The sequence below is a fragment of the Numida meleagris genome, chromosome 7, assembly GCF_002078875.1.
Source record: "Numida meleagris isolate 19003 breed g44 Domestic line chromosome 7, NumMel1.0, whole genome shotgun sequence".
Classification (NCBI taxonomy): Eukaryota; Metazoa; Chordata; class Aves; order Galliformes; family Numididae; genus Numida; species Numida meleagris.
This window is the reverse complement of record NC_034415.1, coordinates 18,711,967-18,727,445: the sequence shown is the minus strand read 5'-3', so window position 1 is coordinate 18,727,445 and position 15,479 is coordinate 18,711,967. Positions and strand designations below refer to the sequence as shown.

The 15,479-nt window shown below is 37.3% G+C and overlaps 1 protein-coding gene across 29 annotated transcripts in view; it reads left to right on the top strand.

Annotated features, from left to right (window-relative positions):
- Positions 1 to 15,479, top strand: part of PTGFR (prostaglandin F receptor) — an 84,870-nt gene that overhangs the window by 22,281 nt on the left and 47,110 nt on the right. For 24 of the 29 annotated variants that reach the window (XM_021404882.1, XM_021404868.1, XM_021404883.1 and 21 more), the window contains exons 1-3: positions 5,343 to 5,655; positions 12,271 to 12,349; positions 13,739 to 13,994. The gene's annotated coding sequence lies outside the window, so the exon portion shown is untranslated. Of the gene's footprint in view, positions 1 to 5,342; positions 5,656 to 11,134; positions 11,189 to 12,270; positions 12,350 to 13,738; positions 13,995 to 15,479 lie in introns of those variants that run through there. The other 5 variants (XM_021404866.1, XM_021404899.1, XM_021404869.1 and 2 more) reach the window with 5 other exon arrangements.

The following is a 15,479-nucleotide window of genomic DNA, read 5'->3' as shown; positions in this document are numbered from 1 at the left end:
ATATAAAAGCCTGACTGTGAATTGGAAAATCTTGTGTGCTGACAGAGTTGCAAGGAATTTAAACTATTAGTCAGATCAAAGAATGTAGCACTGCCACTAAAACACTGGACCAGAAATTAGCAGATTATTAAAATGGAAGTTTATGTTTTTTTGTTAGCAATCTTGGTCTGTGTACATTACTCACCTACCACAGCAGGTTTTCTTTCCAAGAAAGAAACTTCAGCCATTCTCTTAGACCACCTGAAGCAGCATAGACTGTGTCATGTGTTCTCATGAACAGGAAGGCAGCATCCAAAATGTGTACTGGGAGTGGTCCTCAGTATGGGCTATGGCAAGTACTGGCCTCATGTTCTGTCTGGGAAGGCGTTAATTTGTGAGGATCCAAACTCTGCCAGGGAGTGTGCAAGGAATTCAACAGTATGCATGTTTGTGGGTGAGGGCTTAACGTCTCTTCTCTGATCCTTATTTTATTTTTTGTTATCGAAGTAGTCAGAGAGCCCTGACAAAAAGGACATTTCAAAGCATTGTCCTAAGACAGTAAGTATGAATACAACTAGTAAGGTTTAGTGCTTCCATATTAATCAGTGTTTTCATTAATGCTGGTCTTCATTTTTTAGTCTGTTAGTTTTCCAACGTTTTAGAGGAAAAAATATATTTAGAGAAATATAGATATATAAAAATAAAGCAGTATGTTACATTTTTGTTATACATAATGATCAAATAAATCTTAGTATTTGTGCTCCAATGCAGAAGACCTTATTAGGATTTCTTGAGTTATTGGACTACTGCCCTTTTCATGGTATGACAGTTTTTATGAATTAAAAATATGTTATGCAAAGTCAAATAGGCATGTTTAATATCCTTATGGCTATGATTTTCTGCTATAAAAACTGTTTCTCTTTTAAAAGCTAAGTGTTTGTCTTATAAAATGGCAATACACTATTTTCATAAGTGTAATGATTTACTGTTTAAAAACTGGGAAGAAACCTAAATGGCATCTCTTAATTGATTTTAATCAAATGCTTAGCACCAGTGTGATACATAGTTGCTTTATTCTGCTGTTAGCACAGAATTGGAGTGGGAATGGGGGTGTAGGAGAAAAAGATTCCAACTTGTAGTTTGCATGATATGCTAAGATTGCAAGCCAAAAGGGTTTGAAACAAGAAAGATCTATGGAAAGAGGTACTGATGGAACAAAAGAAAAAGCAGACACAGGAGAAGACCAGGCTATAAAAATAAGTGATGGTGAACTTTCCATAGAGTATATCTTTCCAGTGTCAGAAGCATCAAAGGTGTTGGGGAGAGGAGAAATGCAGAGTATCTAAAATTTGCCTAGAGAAAGACATTTTGAAGAAGAAAAGAGAGGAGAGGACACAATGCATGAAGTGCCACAGAAATTGCTGTTGAGTCATTAATGAACCTAGTGGCAAAATGAAGCAGTAGGAAGTTATGAGACCATGCAATTTTTGTGGAGGATGCTTGAGACAAGCAATAGAGTATTCTTTGTCTATGGCTTCAAGGAGCCATTATACTTAGAAAGCAATATAAAATATGAGTTAATGCTATATATAGTAATTTAAATATGAATTATAAACAAAAAAGGCTATGTGCTTCCTTCAATGTGTGAAAAAAAGGGAGAGACTGAGGAAGAAATGAGTATGGGGCTTCAGGAATTGCTTAGGAAACCTGGCATGCAGTGTTTCCCATAGTCATGTAGGACGTGTTCTTTGAAATAATGGCAGGAATGATCCACTGACAACAGGAAATTGAGATTTGGAACTCTCTTGGTCTGAGAAAGAAAGCAGCTGGTTGAAAACTTTCCACTGTGTCCCCATCACTACTGTCCTTGGTCTCTCAGAATTCAGTTCTGTAAGCTTATTACATCTTTTTAAACAGGCTACAGGATATGGTCTATACTGAGGGAGTTTCAGGAGAGCCAAACATTATCTTATATGAAATTCTGATAACACTTGAACTATAGAATTATTCCATACAATTTTATTACAAAGACTTTGCAACATAATGTATTTTAATCAGCAGGGAACAGAGATTTTTGTTGGAGACTTCAATTCTGGCTTCAGCATCTAGTATGTCAGAAGAATACTAGTAGGGCTCTAGGATGAACAGCTTTGTCAAAATGTTTTTAATGAAACAGGAGGATGGACAGTTCACTATTTTTATAAATTCCAAAGTCAATAAAAAAAAATTGTCTGAGCTTATAAATTATGGAAATAAATCTGGACACAGTTTCAAATCACTTATAGATTTGCTGTATATAAATCTACATTGTATACAGCTTACTAAAGCTATGTGAGAACTTACAGTTTGATCTGATTTCCTAATCTTGTTTCAAATCTCTTAATGTATTGGAAACTGCACTTTTGAACCCTGAATTTGTGTGTCACATAACTTATTGCCTAACTTACTCTGAACTGTATGAACCTCTGAAGAGGAAAACCATCAGTTTGCATATTCTGGGATAAGGAAAGAAGTTGAAATGGTGACAAACAGCCTTTCAATATCTAAAAGGGGAGTGTAAGAAAGAAGGGGACAGACTCTTTAGCAGGGTAGGACAAGGGGAAATGATTTCAAACTCAAAGGAGAGAGATTTAGGTTGGGTATAAGGAAGAAGTTTTTTTGCAGTAAGGGTGGTGAGGCACTGGAACATGTTGCCCAGAAAAGTGGTGGATGCCCCATCCTTGGAGATGTTTAAGGTCAGGCTGGACCTTGAGCAACCTCATTGAGCTGTAGGTGTCCCTGTTCATTTTCGGGGAGTTGGACTTGTATGGCCTTCCAGCCCAAATGATTCTATGATTCAAATCAACTAGCAAGGACCATTTCAGTCATCAGTTGTATTTGACCAAAAAACCTTTTCTTGGAGATTAAAGAAAGAAAATCTATGAGGATACAAAGAGTCACAATATATACCTCTATTACTGTAGTAAGCATAGATTTTCCCGGCAATGTGAAAATACTGTAGAGTATAGCTATGTAAGAACAGAACTAGAAAGAGCATGGAGTCCATACATTTACATCAGCTCTGAAGAGTACTTGGATGAAATGAATCCTGAATGTTTCAAATTGCTGTGGGTATTCCCAGGTACAGATGCTTGTTTTAGTGTGCTTAAGTAGTATCAGCCTTACAGAACCAATCCCATTCTGGGTTGTGGAACAACTCCCATAGCACTGCACCCTTTTGAGAAGACTTATTTGCTGATTTCTGAATCCCAGTGTGCTTGCACTGGCTTTATATTCTACTACATGTAGCACTGAGTTACTGTATTCGTTACACAGATCTTAGTTGCATGCAAAATCCAACTACACCAGTGGACACAATCTTGTTAAATTCAGCAGTCTCTTGATAATACTTAGTATTTGTTCTATTCAAACTTTAATAAGGTGATGTATGGTCTAAAGAACACAGCTGCCTTTGAGGGAAGTGAGCTGAGTTTCCAGGGCTGGTGTTAATTAAAAAACACATTTTCTTGTAAAGGGCTGGACTTTGACTTGCATGATGCATATGCTCAGCGGATATGATAGAGATCATACAATCTTGAATGGCATTGAGAAAATAAATTAGGGACTAGTTCTAAACTGCTGAACTCAGTGCTGAAGGATTAAAGTAATTAATAGGCAGTATGTCCAAAAGTAGGTGTGATGATCAGAGGAATAATTTATTCTGTCAGATATTGTGTCAGAAAAAGGAACTTGGGAACAGTTGTCCAATAGCTGTTCATGTTTTAGGTGCAAGAAGTAACAGTGAATCTTTTTCTTCTTGTACATCGTGCATGCTATACAGCTAAAGGTCCAGTCATGTGACTGATGGTGCGGTTAATGAGAGCATTCTGAGTTTTGCCTTCTGTCTTTCAATTTACTTCCCAAAGAGTAGAGAAAATACAGGATGATCATGATGGGCTGAAAGTTGCCATATGCCTGAATGAAAGGAAGCCAAGGAGGTGATACGAGTTATGTGTCACAGGCACACTCTGAGTCACAGTGTCTTACGGGGTGCTTACTTGGAGCATGCTGAAGTTCATGACCATATGTGAACATTATTTTTCTGCAACTCATTGACCCAATAACTGTAGAAATTAATAATATTTGGCATTTTCTCAGTGTCAGCTTTGTAGGACTTTTTTCTGAATAAGGATATGTTAGGCAAAGCTGGGCACTGATTTATATGACATGAATTTTCAGGCATCAGAAGGAGATATTTCTCTAAAAATACTGAAATAATTATGTTTTCAAAGTAGATACTTTGATTTTAGAGGAAAATACTGCCCTTCTGACAGGGAACAAGAACGTAATGTGGAAGACAGATGTAGCCTGATTTGTACCTAGGTAGGCAGTTTGCCCAGAGATGAAAATTATCAACTGGAAAAGTGAGGAAAGAATGAGAAATGCTGGATGATATTGCTAGAAAGATGAAATATAACATTTCGTGTTTCTCAGCTGCTGAATTCCCTCTATAGTTTATTTGTAGCTCTACTGCTGTTAATAAAGGTGGGTATAGATGTAACATCCTATTCCAGGAATCAGTGCAGTGCTCCTGAAGATTTCTATACCGGTAATAAACTTCATGGAATATATATTAGCCTAGTGATTAAAATCCCATCATTGTCCTTCTGTTACAGAAAGCAGCATCTGTTCAAATTGTCTCTGTTACTGTCCTTCTCCCAAATCCATTATAGAGAGGTAAAATAACACCTGTTCCATTTCCAAAATACTATTTGCAGGTGGAAGCTGAATTTATTACTTATAAGTCTTGTTAATGGGATCAAAATGGGATTTGTAAAATCCTTACCCTTTTTTTGTCTCTTTTTTTTTCCAAGTGTGAAGTAAATTGTCCTGAGGGACTAAGCTGCTCTGATCAGGTAGTAGCTCTGGCTAGGGTTTGCTAGACTCTTCAGTGTTCTGATATCCACAGCTTGTGGATAAAATAAATTAGTGACATCCCATGATTGGATCAGGCAATTCTCTTTTTGTACAAACAAATACAGCTAACGACAGTAAACAGCTTTGTCATTTTGTGCTGGGCTTATTCATCTTGCAAATGCTTTCCTCCTTTGTGCTTGTTAGCAGAGGCAATGTTAATAACACTAGGAATGTATCTAGGAGCTGCAACGTGCAACAAGGAAAGACTAGGAGACTCTGGGACTATTTCAGACAGTGTGACTACAGATTTGAGGGAATGTGTACCCAGTAAAACAATGGTGTGAGGTAAAAAGGCATTGTGTACACAAAGCTGCTTCATCTAATTAGCAGAGATTACAAAATAAGAACAGAGATGTGGTAACCTGTCCTTTGTCACGTGGCAGTACCAAGGTCATGGATTCAATACTCTCAAAGAGCTTATATTGTCTCAGAGTGGACAGCACAAGTTGATGTCTCCTTGTGGCTGTATCTTCAGAGATGTGGCAGTTAGATTAAGCAAGTCTAATGTAAATTAAGTTAAATGAGATTTATTATCTAACTGAACAGGAACAGATGTTGAAGGGATTGAGGGCGCCTCTAGTCCTACAGAAGACAGTCTTCTTTATTTGTGACAGTAAAAGAACTCTCTGGCCCCTAGCTCTTCATTCTTACTTGGACTTCTCTGCCATTGGAGCAGGTAATGTGACTGCTGTCTCGTCTTACTGAAGCAAACATGCCCAGGTAACTCTAATGACTGAAAATTTTCCTTGAAACTAACTACAAAGTACCCAGAGTGAAACTTCTGTCCTACTGCAGACCTATTGTTCCAAAACTATGCTGTGCACCTCGGGGTGGTTATTCTGGGCCAGCTGGATTTGAGAGGAAGTATAAGTCCATCACTAACTTCTTCACTGGGCTGATGCTACAATGACTTGGTGCAGCACCAATTATGCTGCCTATCTCTCTTCATTTATGTGGCTTTCCTCTTCTGACGTGATCAAGAGCAGGTGCTTTATAAATTGGTGCCAGTGGAGAAATATATGTCTAAGGTTGGCTTAGTCCCTCAGTAATTCTGTTTTTTGATTTGGCATGAAGCTATGCCTTTCTGGAAAAAAATGGTGTAAGTGCTCTTGAGAAATATTGCAAGTTCCATAAACCAGCACTGAAAACTGGGTAGAGATCATATCTGCTCAAGTCAAGAAAGAAAAACTCAAGCCTATAACAGACGACTGACATGCAATCACTGAAAGTATTTGTAAAGATTCTTTAGAAATTGATGTCTTCATTGGAAATATTTTCAGTTAAAAAGATGCTTTATGTACAGAATACAGCACAAAATTGCCTTTCATTAGCAAGCACCTTGGCATTCACTCAGCTGTATGCAGAGATGTTAGAACAAGCTAAATGAATGTACTCTGCTCAAAACTAATTGAAGGAGGTGGCTTTCTTATGACAACTCTGCTTATAGGACAAGAAGACTGATTTCTTTAAAAAATGTACTAGAAGTTCCGAAAAGAAGCTTTAGACCAATCTGAGACAACTTTAAGCTAGCAAAGGGTTTCCCTCTAGCTTGTGGTTTTGTTTTTCTTTCCTTGTTGTGTTCAGTCTTACTGATGAAAACACTGTCTAAAACCATCTATTCCCGCAGAGAATTCCTGGATGCAGAATAATACGAATAGCCAAGAAGTCTATACTTCTTCATCCTCCGTGGTTAAAATACTTTCAAAGGGCTTTCCAAATTGAAATGTTTGTCTGTGGGTTAGTACTCATGAGGGGAAAGTCCTCACAGATTGAGAATGGCTGGTAGAGCTGTATAATGGTATCATCCTGTCAGATACACCACGCTGGTCCTAATAGCAGAGAGAACTGGGAGTCACAGGATGCTGTTAGTAGAGGTCCTGCTCTGGGTTCTCAGCTGTAGGTTCATTCTTTTGTGCATGCAGCTATCTTCATAGGCATCTTGGGCATATTCATCTCAGCTGTGTCTAATTATCTGGCCATCGTAACAGTCAGCACTGGCTGGCTGGCCTGCACACAGATGCTGTGCTTCCGCAGAAAAGCTGGTCTGACAGTCTTTCGCATTTTCCTTATTGCTGCTTACACCAGGTAGGCAGTAACAGAGACAAATGTTTCACTTTCACTAGCTTGAGTTCTTTAGCAAAGCCTTGATTCAGACAGAGAAACCATAGAATCATAGGATGGCTTGGGTTGGAAAGGACCTTAAGGATCACAAGGTTCCAACTCCCCTGCTGTATGCATGGTTGCCAGCTGGTAGATCAAGTACTAGTTCAGGCTGCCCAGAGCCCCATCCAACCTGGCCTTGAACACCTCCAGAGACTGGGCATCTACAACCTCTCCGGGCAACCTGTTCCTGCCCCTCACCACCTTCTCAGTGAAATGAGTCCAAAACGAGGAAAACTTGGATCACAGGTGGAGTTGACTAATCAAGTCAGTCTTGTGCCAAAGGTAGTACCAGAATGTGGGGAACAGGGCCTGGGGAAGGACTTGGAGGAGGGATGTTGCAGCCTCCAGCAGTGGGGGGATGGGTGCACACTAATCTTCAAATAACCTGAACATTGTGACAAGGCAATGGAAGAACATTAGCACAAAAATGAGATCTTGGTCCCTTTCTCCTGATACAAGTATGTTTGGGATGATGCCTGCTGAGCCATTTTCATCAGCAGAAAATGAGTTCATCAGTAATCACCCAACATACGTAGGATCAAAGTGTGCTGAGTTGTTGGAGAGGTGCTGCAGGACAGCTGGCTGGCAATGAGGTCTGCTGGCTTTTTCTTTCTTTTAAAGTGAAACTTACCTTAGAGACATCATTTTATTACTATTGCACGTAGTGATGACTTGGGTGTTTAAAGTGAAATGCTAATAGAAGATGAATTAGAGGACAGACAACAGTATCACAGTGTTATTTAGAACATTTTTGCTGCCAGGAAACAGTAATACAGAAGAGTACCCTTTGTTACAAATTCTTCTAGCTGAATGAGGAAACGTGCAGAGAAGGCTCAGAATTTTAATTAACCATTTTAATTTCGATACACTTTCTAAACTCATTCACTGCCTTTCCCATTGCTTTCTCAGTTGCCTTGTCACCTCATTTACTGAGGAACCAACTCCAAGCAAACTTTTAAAATATCCTTGCAGTACCTTCCCATGACAATAGTCTTACACAGGGATATACACCTTTATTTATTTATCTGTCTATTTATTTATTTATTTATTTATTTATTTTGTAGTACTGACTACTCTTCCCAGGTAGCACAGTCCTTGTGTGATTAAGGCTGATGAAGCATTATAGACATTTTTATTGGGTTCTAACAGGCAGGATTGGCACAGTTTCTGACCTACCTGGTTCTCTATCATTCTCCTTTAAGAACACATAACAAAGGCTGACAGTATTACGTGACTTCTTTTTACAGTACTGCCAATGCTAACCTACTTAGTTTCTGTGCTATCAAGTGATCATACACTGCCTTGTTAATTCCAAGTCAAGTGACTCTAAAGAGAGTCTGAATACACCAAGGGGAAATGTGACCTTGTATTACCTTTTTTCTATACCTAGTAGTCTATTTTGTTTTCTGAGGTTTTGCTGAAGATGATCTGTGGCGCTTTCAGCTCTATATTATTAAAGATAAAGAAGTATTACAAACTCCTAGGCATGCTGTCCTTCACATTACTGAGGTCTCTGCCCAATTTTTAATGTGTTGTTATGTCAAAATTATCTTTGTCAAAATAACTTTATTATGTCAAAAATAACTTTGAATTACACAGTGATTTTTTTTTAAATTTAAACTTCCTAAGCAATTTAAAGTGGCATACGAAAATAATATGATATTATACATAAAGTAATGGAATGCCATGTATGATACACTTCCAGCAACATACGCTTAAATTTTTTTGCTGTGTCCACTGATGGCTAAAATATAAATAGACTGTTTATATTCTTTTTTTAAAAAAAAATAGAGTATTTTTCCACTAAATTCCTTTTTTTCTTCATTACTTATGTAATGTACCATAATGTGTAAGTTTGCATATTACATATTTATCCATTCAGATTATGAAAGGCCTCATAGGTGCTATAGCAACAACCACTGAAATAATCAGTGGTAATTTATTTCTGAGTTAGTCTTGTAGATCATGGGGTGAATGCAGAAAGGGCTGAACCTGCTTTTATGATTTAAATAATGCAAATAATATTCAATTTGACAGACGGAATAGAGTGCTCAGGACGTGGTAATAAAGAACAAGAGATAAGAGAACATTGAGTGTAGAGGGTGTAACTCTGTAATGGACACAGTGTTTAGAAGACTAGTAATATAACAAACTAATTATGTTTCAGTACAAACAGTGCCTGAATGGGAGCTGTGGTCTGAGCCAAGCTCTTGGTACACGTGGCTCATGCAGCCCGATTTATATCACGTTTCCTGGTGAGTAATTGAGCACTCTACTGTGGAGCTTTTTAGCTCTTTGATCATTTCCATGTGCAGTTGTCATTCATGCACCACCCCAGAAACCACATACTCTGTACAGAGATGTTAATAATGATGCATTTTTACACATACTTACATGCAATTAAAAATCCAGCAGCAGTCAATGTGAAATGAGGCTGCACACCAGTTGCTTGCCTTTTTAACATTTTTGAAGTGGAAGTTCTAGATTTGTTTTTGTCAGTGAAGAGGAATAGAGTATATTACAAAATACAGATCAAAATTAAATGAACATTTTGGATCAACCTAAACCATTAAAATATTGTAGACTCTCAGGATACTTGAGATGTTTCACATGGCTGGAAATTTACTTTTCTTGTCAAACACTGGTATATTATCACAAGTTAACGTAAATGCCTTGTCTTCTCTGGTGCTGGGAAAATCTTCACTGGTAACCTTCACAAGAAATCTTCACTTGAAAGTTCACCTCTTATCAGTAAGATTTGCTGACAGTCAATAAAAGCTACAGGATTATCTGGATTTTTAACCAATATCTTAATTTTTTTTTAAATTTTTCATTAATTTTCCCTGTCTGTGCCTTTGGTTGAATTCATTTATACCTGTAGCAGAATATTTTTCCCTTTACTATGCATTAATTAGGTAATTTTTTTTTGGACGGATGGAGATTTGCAGAGGATTTCTTGTCTACTACCGGGTATCTGTCTAGTGGTATAGGAAGAAGGTACTAATGGATTTAGTTGGAATCACTGGAGAATATGCAGCCTAATCTTCATTTACGCATATTTCCTGTTACTGTACTAACTTGTTCCATTTGCCCAAATTCCTGGACACACTTTGGAATAATAGCAACATGGAGTGGTTGCATCTTAACTAAAGAGATCATATAAAACCTTCTACTGTGTTTTGTGGTGGAGTTACTATATTCACTTTGATCAATGAATGGAAGAAACTGTGTAATGTAACTGCATTCTTGAGAAATCTCTATTTCTCACGTCTTTGCCTAACAGCTTGTTACAGGAGCATTGTTCACAGCCGGTTATCCCCGTGTTGCCTTTAGGACCAATAGAGGGGGTGACAGTAGCTTCAGGTTGACAGTACGTTTTCTGTGCTAATGTAATTAAATACAGACAGAAGCGGTTGTTAGAAACAAACAAATCCTACAACCAAGGCCCTGTGCTTCTCTCTGTGAGAGAAGTTGAACAATGATGCATGCATGTGGGAATTGAAATTTGAGATGTGATGGAGCTCTCTGCCAGTGCAGTCCTGTTCCAAATTACTGCCATTGCTCCACAGGCATCTCAGGGCTCCTCCAGCTGAGAGTTTTCTGGTTGCCCTTTTAAAGCTTTTAACCTCTGAGTGTTACGTATCTGTAATTAAAGCATGAGGGCCATTCTATATGTAAGAAAAATAAGGAAAAACCTCCCAGGATTCTTTGTTTTGTTATTGAAATTTTGGTTTTGCCAAATGGTTATTTGACTTCAAGGCTTAAAAATCAGAGTGAATAGTTACTAATTTTTATTTTATTTTCTGTATGAGGAATTATTTGCATATAGAGAATTTCCAGTGGCCTCATATTTGTGGGTTGTCAGTGTCTTTTCTGAGGACTGTATGAATTTAGGTCCAATTTTTTTTGACTGTCTTCCAAACTAGAATGTTTATGACTTTTTTTTAAAGTGGGAAATTTGTTGACATATTTGAACATAACATCTACTTATAGATTTCCATTAAACTCAGCAGGACCGAACAGTTCTGGGGAAAAAAACAATCAATCATAAGTATTCAAGTAGAGCACTCCAGAATTCAGATACCCCCAAGTAAGTGAGCTACTAAAGGCTGGTGAGATTATTATGTTTCAGACTTCCTAGAAGTATCAGAAATATTGTCTGCCCTATTGTTCTTTGGGTCTGCTTTTTGCAGATGCTTAACACATCTTTTAAAGGCATCTTTGAAGCATACATCTTAACTGACTCGAAATCTGAAAGCTGAGAAGCTTAAATCCAACAAATAAAGATTAATAAGATATCAAATTTAGAAAATCTCACGAAATACATATTTCTCAATATGGTCTGGTCTGTTGTGTTTTTTTTTAACAAAAAAAAAAATGCTCTCTACATGGTTTTCATTGTTAATGTAGGAGGGATCATTGCCAAAGGAAAAGCAGGATTTGTTTAGACAAAAAGCAGCTCTCTAGCTAATCATGTGAATGACTAAGTGCATAAATGAGGTGAAAGGTAAATGGATTGGAAATCACTGACCAAAAACTTAGTTCTATTCAAAATACCTGTGAATGATACCTATGGAAAAAATAGAGAGTGGCAACTGGCTTTGACAGTATGAAAATGCTGATGACATGGCAGCACTTGGAGCTACATTACCAGCAAATCCCCCAGCACTTGCTTTCTGCTTATCATCTAGGCTTAGCTCTCAGCTCTGCACAGTCATTGTCTTCTTCCAAAATCTCGGACAATAGGAGAGGAAGGGGAACTTATTGCAAGTGCCAGAGTGACAGCAGCAGCAGGAGAAGACAAAGTAAAGCAAAAAGCTGCTGTTAACAACAATGACATCTAATAACCATATGACATAATCTAGAGCTTGGGCTGTACTGCTCTGCCTGCCAACATAAAGATTTCAAACTCTGTATGGCACCCAGATGCTAACAGTGATGGACGATAAATAAATAACATTGTTTTGTTCACAATGACAATGACTCAGGATGCTCAAGAGACAAGAAATGATTCATACATGGCCTTCAGACCTCATCAGCTGTAAGCTATTTTTCTTGCCCTCAGGAATTCAGTAACTGGGGCAGGGGAACAGACAGTGATTAGCATGTTAGTGCTGTGCAAGATCATTAATTTATGATCTGTGTTCAAGTCAGTTGTTACTTATTCCCCAGGTGGTTGCAGTGAGGATACTGTGAGAAGCTGTATGCAATAGGATATGTGTTTTTGGAATGAATTCTTCAACTTCACAAGGTAATAGAAGAGAGCAACACTAGGCGAAGCATATGAACTGTCATCTGACTTCTTCTCTGCTACTGCTGCTTTTCTGAACAAATATCGCCATGCTCTTTCTTAGTCTTGCATCTCCTATTTGAATTACCTTTACATAATGTTGCCCTACGTACATATATATTTTTTTTTACAAGGTCCAAAACTACTTTTGTTGTATAGAAAGAGTAAAGAAATAATGTCGCACAGTCTAAAATTGTCATTTCCTTTTAATTGGTCTGGAGACATGGTTTAATGGCATGGTGGGAATGGGTTGATGGTTGGACTTGATGATCTTTGGGGACTTTTCTAACCTTAATGATTCTATGATTCTACAATTCTATTATACATCTTCATGGCCATATGTAGAAAGAGCTTCATTTACTGTTGCATCCTCCTCTTGCTGGGTATGGGTAGTGCTTGATGCTTCCAAGTTGCTCCCTTTTTTTCTTGTTCAAGTTTATCTCACACGAATACAAAGTTAATGAAACACTTCAGATCTGTCACAGATATTATATGAAAATGTTGCCGTTTGGGGACCAGAGCAACAGATGAAAAAATGACTTGTATGATAACAAAAATACACAACTGGTTGTTCTGCCTTTTCCTTATCAGAGAGGAATAGAGGGTAAGGTTCTACGAAGTAAAAGAAAATTTTTACACAGCCATGTTGCATTGTTTAAAGTCTTGTATTTTTCTCCTTTTATTGCAACTTGACAATTGTGATTAGAAGCAAATGTCTAATTTGAAAGGGCCAATTCAGGAATACAGTTTCTGCCTGGCACTATTGTCTGTTATGCACAAACCTACAAAACCGCAAACATCCAGCTTCAGCCTTGTGCAGTGTGGGATCCAGATGGATGTTTTTGCTGAGTCTGGGATTTTGTATACAAATACTTCGACTTAAGAAAAAAGAAGTTTTTCCACATGCAGTTAATAAGTCATTACTAATATACTTTAATATCACATGCATTTTAATTTTGTATATATTTAATAGATACTCTAAATGTGAGGATGCTAAATTTTCTTGTTAGTCTTCAATTCCATTCTAGCTTTTTCTGTTTCCTGGAGTTTTGACTATGCTGGCTGAATGACTTTTTTCAGATGGTTGTTTTCCATATTTCCTAATGAAGAGGGCTTCCTTGTGCTTCACAGGCTTCATTTGCACATTATAGCAAAATAGTGCAGGAAGATTACGTTTGTTAAACAAAATGAAAACATATTTAAGGGACAGATATTCTTTCCAAACACTAATGGGATTTCTACCTAGTTCTACCATAGGAGATTTTAACTCGTGTCAGTTTAGAAGCTCAGTAAACCTCACTGAAATTTGGGCAATATAATAAAGCTTTGTACTTTTCTACTGCCTTCCAGTTCAACTGCTTTACCACCATCAGTCAAAACATCTTCACAGGGAGTGTAAGTGTGTACCCTCAGCTCCACATGGGCAAAGTTACCAGCGTCATATGTTCAACCTCCACTTCCAGAGTGCCTTGGCCACAAGGTTTGTAAGCAATGTAATCAGCAACAGCCAGCTTCTCTACAAGCAATTGTGCCACTGTGGTCCACGGAAATACAGCAGCTGCTCAGGATGTTGTGTTAGGAAATGGTGTAATTCCTGCCTCTACAGGTGAGTATTTTCAGAGAAAGAATATTCAGTTATGTCTACCAACATATCCTGTACTTTGCTGTCTTTGTCACTTATATCCATGAGCCTCAAATGATTGCTAAGATTTATTTTTAGTTGTTTTAGATTCAGTTAAGTCTGACCTTTGTCCTATTTTTCCTTCTTTTTCATCCTGCAGTTTGGAATAACCATTTTATTTTTTGTCCATGATAAAGATTTCAAAAGATGCTTGAGTATTTACTCTTTTCAAGACATGTCAACCAAATTCTGTCAAAAACATGTGTTCTACATTTATGGGTTTCAGATTGTCATGTAATATCAAGAACTCAGAAATATCATATTTTAAAGTGAAATGTTTTTATCCAATCTGCTAGAAAAATGAAATACGAGCACAAGAGATTCTAAAGTTTCAAGAAGCAAAACAGAATTAAAATAGTCAGTGTGAAATCTCCAGAATGATCCAGAAATATGTGATTTAATATTTCTGAACTGCTTAATTGCATTAAGAATAGTTTGCATTATGTCACACATGGCTTAGTATGACCCACTGTAATTGCCATAGGATTGTGAGCAGGTATCCAAAAGACTCTCCATCTGACACAACATAAATGAAATTGAGAATCATTACACTTCATGTGTCAGTAATAATGATTATATAAAAATTGAAGCAAAAATGCACCCAGACATGATGCACATGATATAAATTTGACTTGAAGAGAGTCACACATCTAAATAATTTGACTGAGAACTAAAGACCTGACTCATAATGAAAACTATTCTTAACAAAGAAAGTTCTATCAGAAAGGTTATTTCTAAAAGGTGCTGAAATTTTTTTATTCTTTTCAGGTTTCATTCAGATGAGGCATTTACTGTTTTGCAAGTGGCGTAGTATAGCAATTTTTTTTGTAACCTAAGCCAAAACACAGGAGGAACATTGTCAGAGGAAATCAAAGGCTTATTAGTGGTGAATAGAATTTAAAAATGAATTATGTGGGAATTAAATTATATGAATGATCTTGAAAGTAAGATTACTGGCGATTTAGTTGTCAGGAAAGTGGAAAGTATTTGAACAGATGGGAATAGGCATTAAAGTCACTTTACAGTTCATCTGGGTAATGGTTAATCTGAATTAATTCATGATGATTTTGGAATAGATATTTTAAAGCATATGAGCATTTACTTTTGTCATTAATTCCCTTCTGCTTGCATTTGCAATAAGTCTGAACAACTCTGCTTATTGAAAATTTTGGGGGTTTTTCCACTACTTTTAGCTCATGGTATTTATACAGGATGTCCAGCCATGTTACTGCTTGAAAAATACAACCAAGTGTCTACTGGAGATATCTCAACAGACCCTTCAATTCGTAAATATTTTAATTAAATATGGTTGCTTCAGTTTTAGGTCATGAGACTTATGTGTAGATGGAGGGAGCCTAATGCAATGCTTATGTTTGATTTTTGTCAGTGGACAAACAGACAAGTGATTCT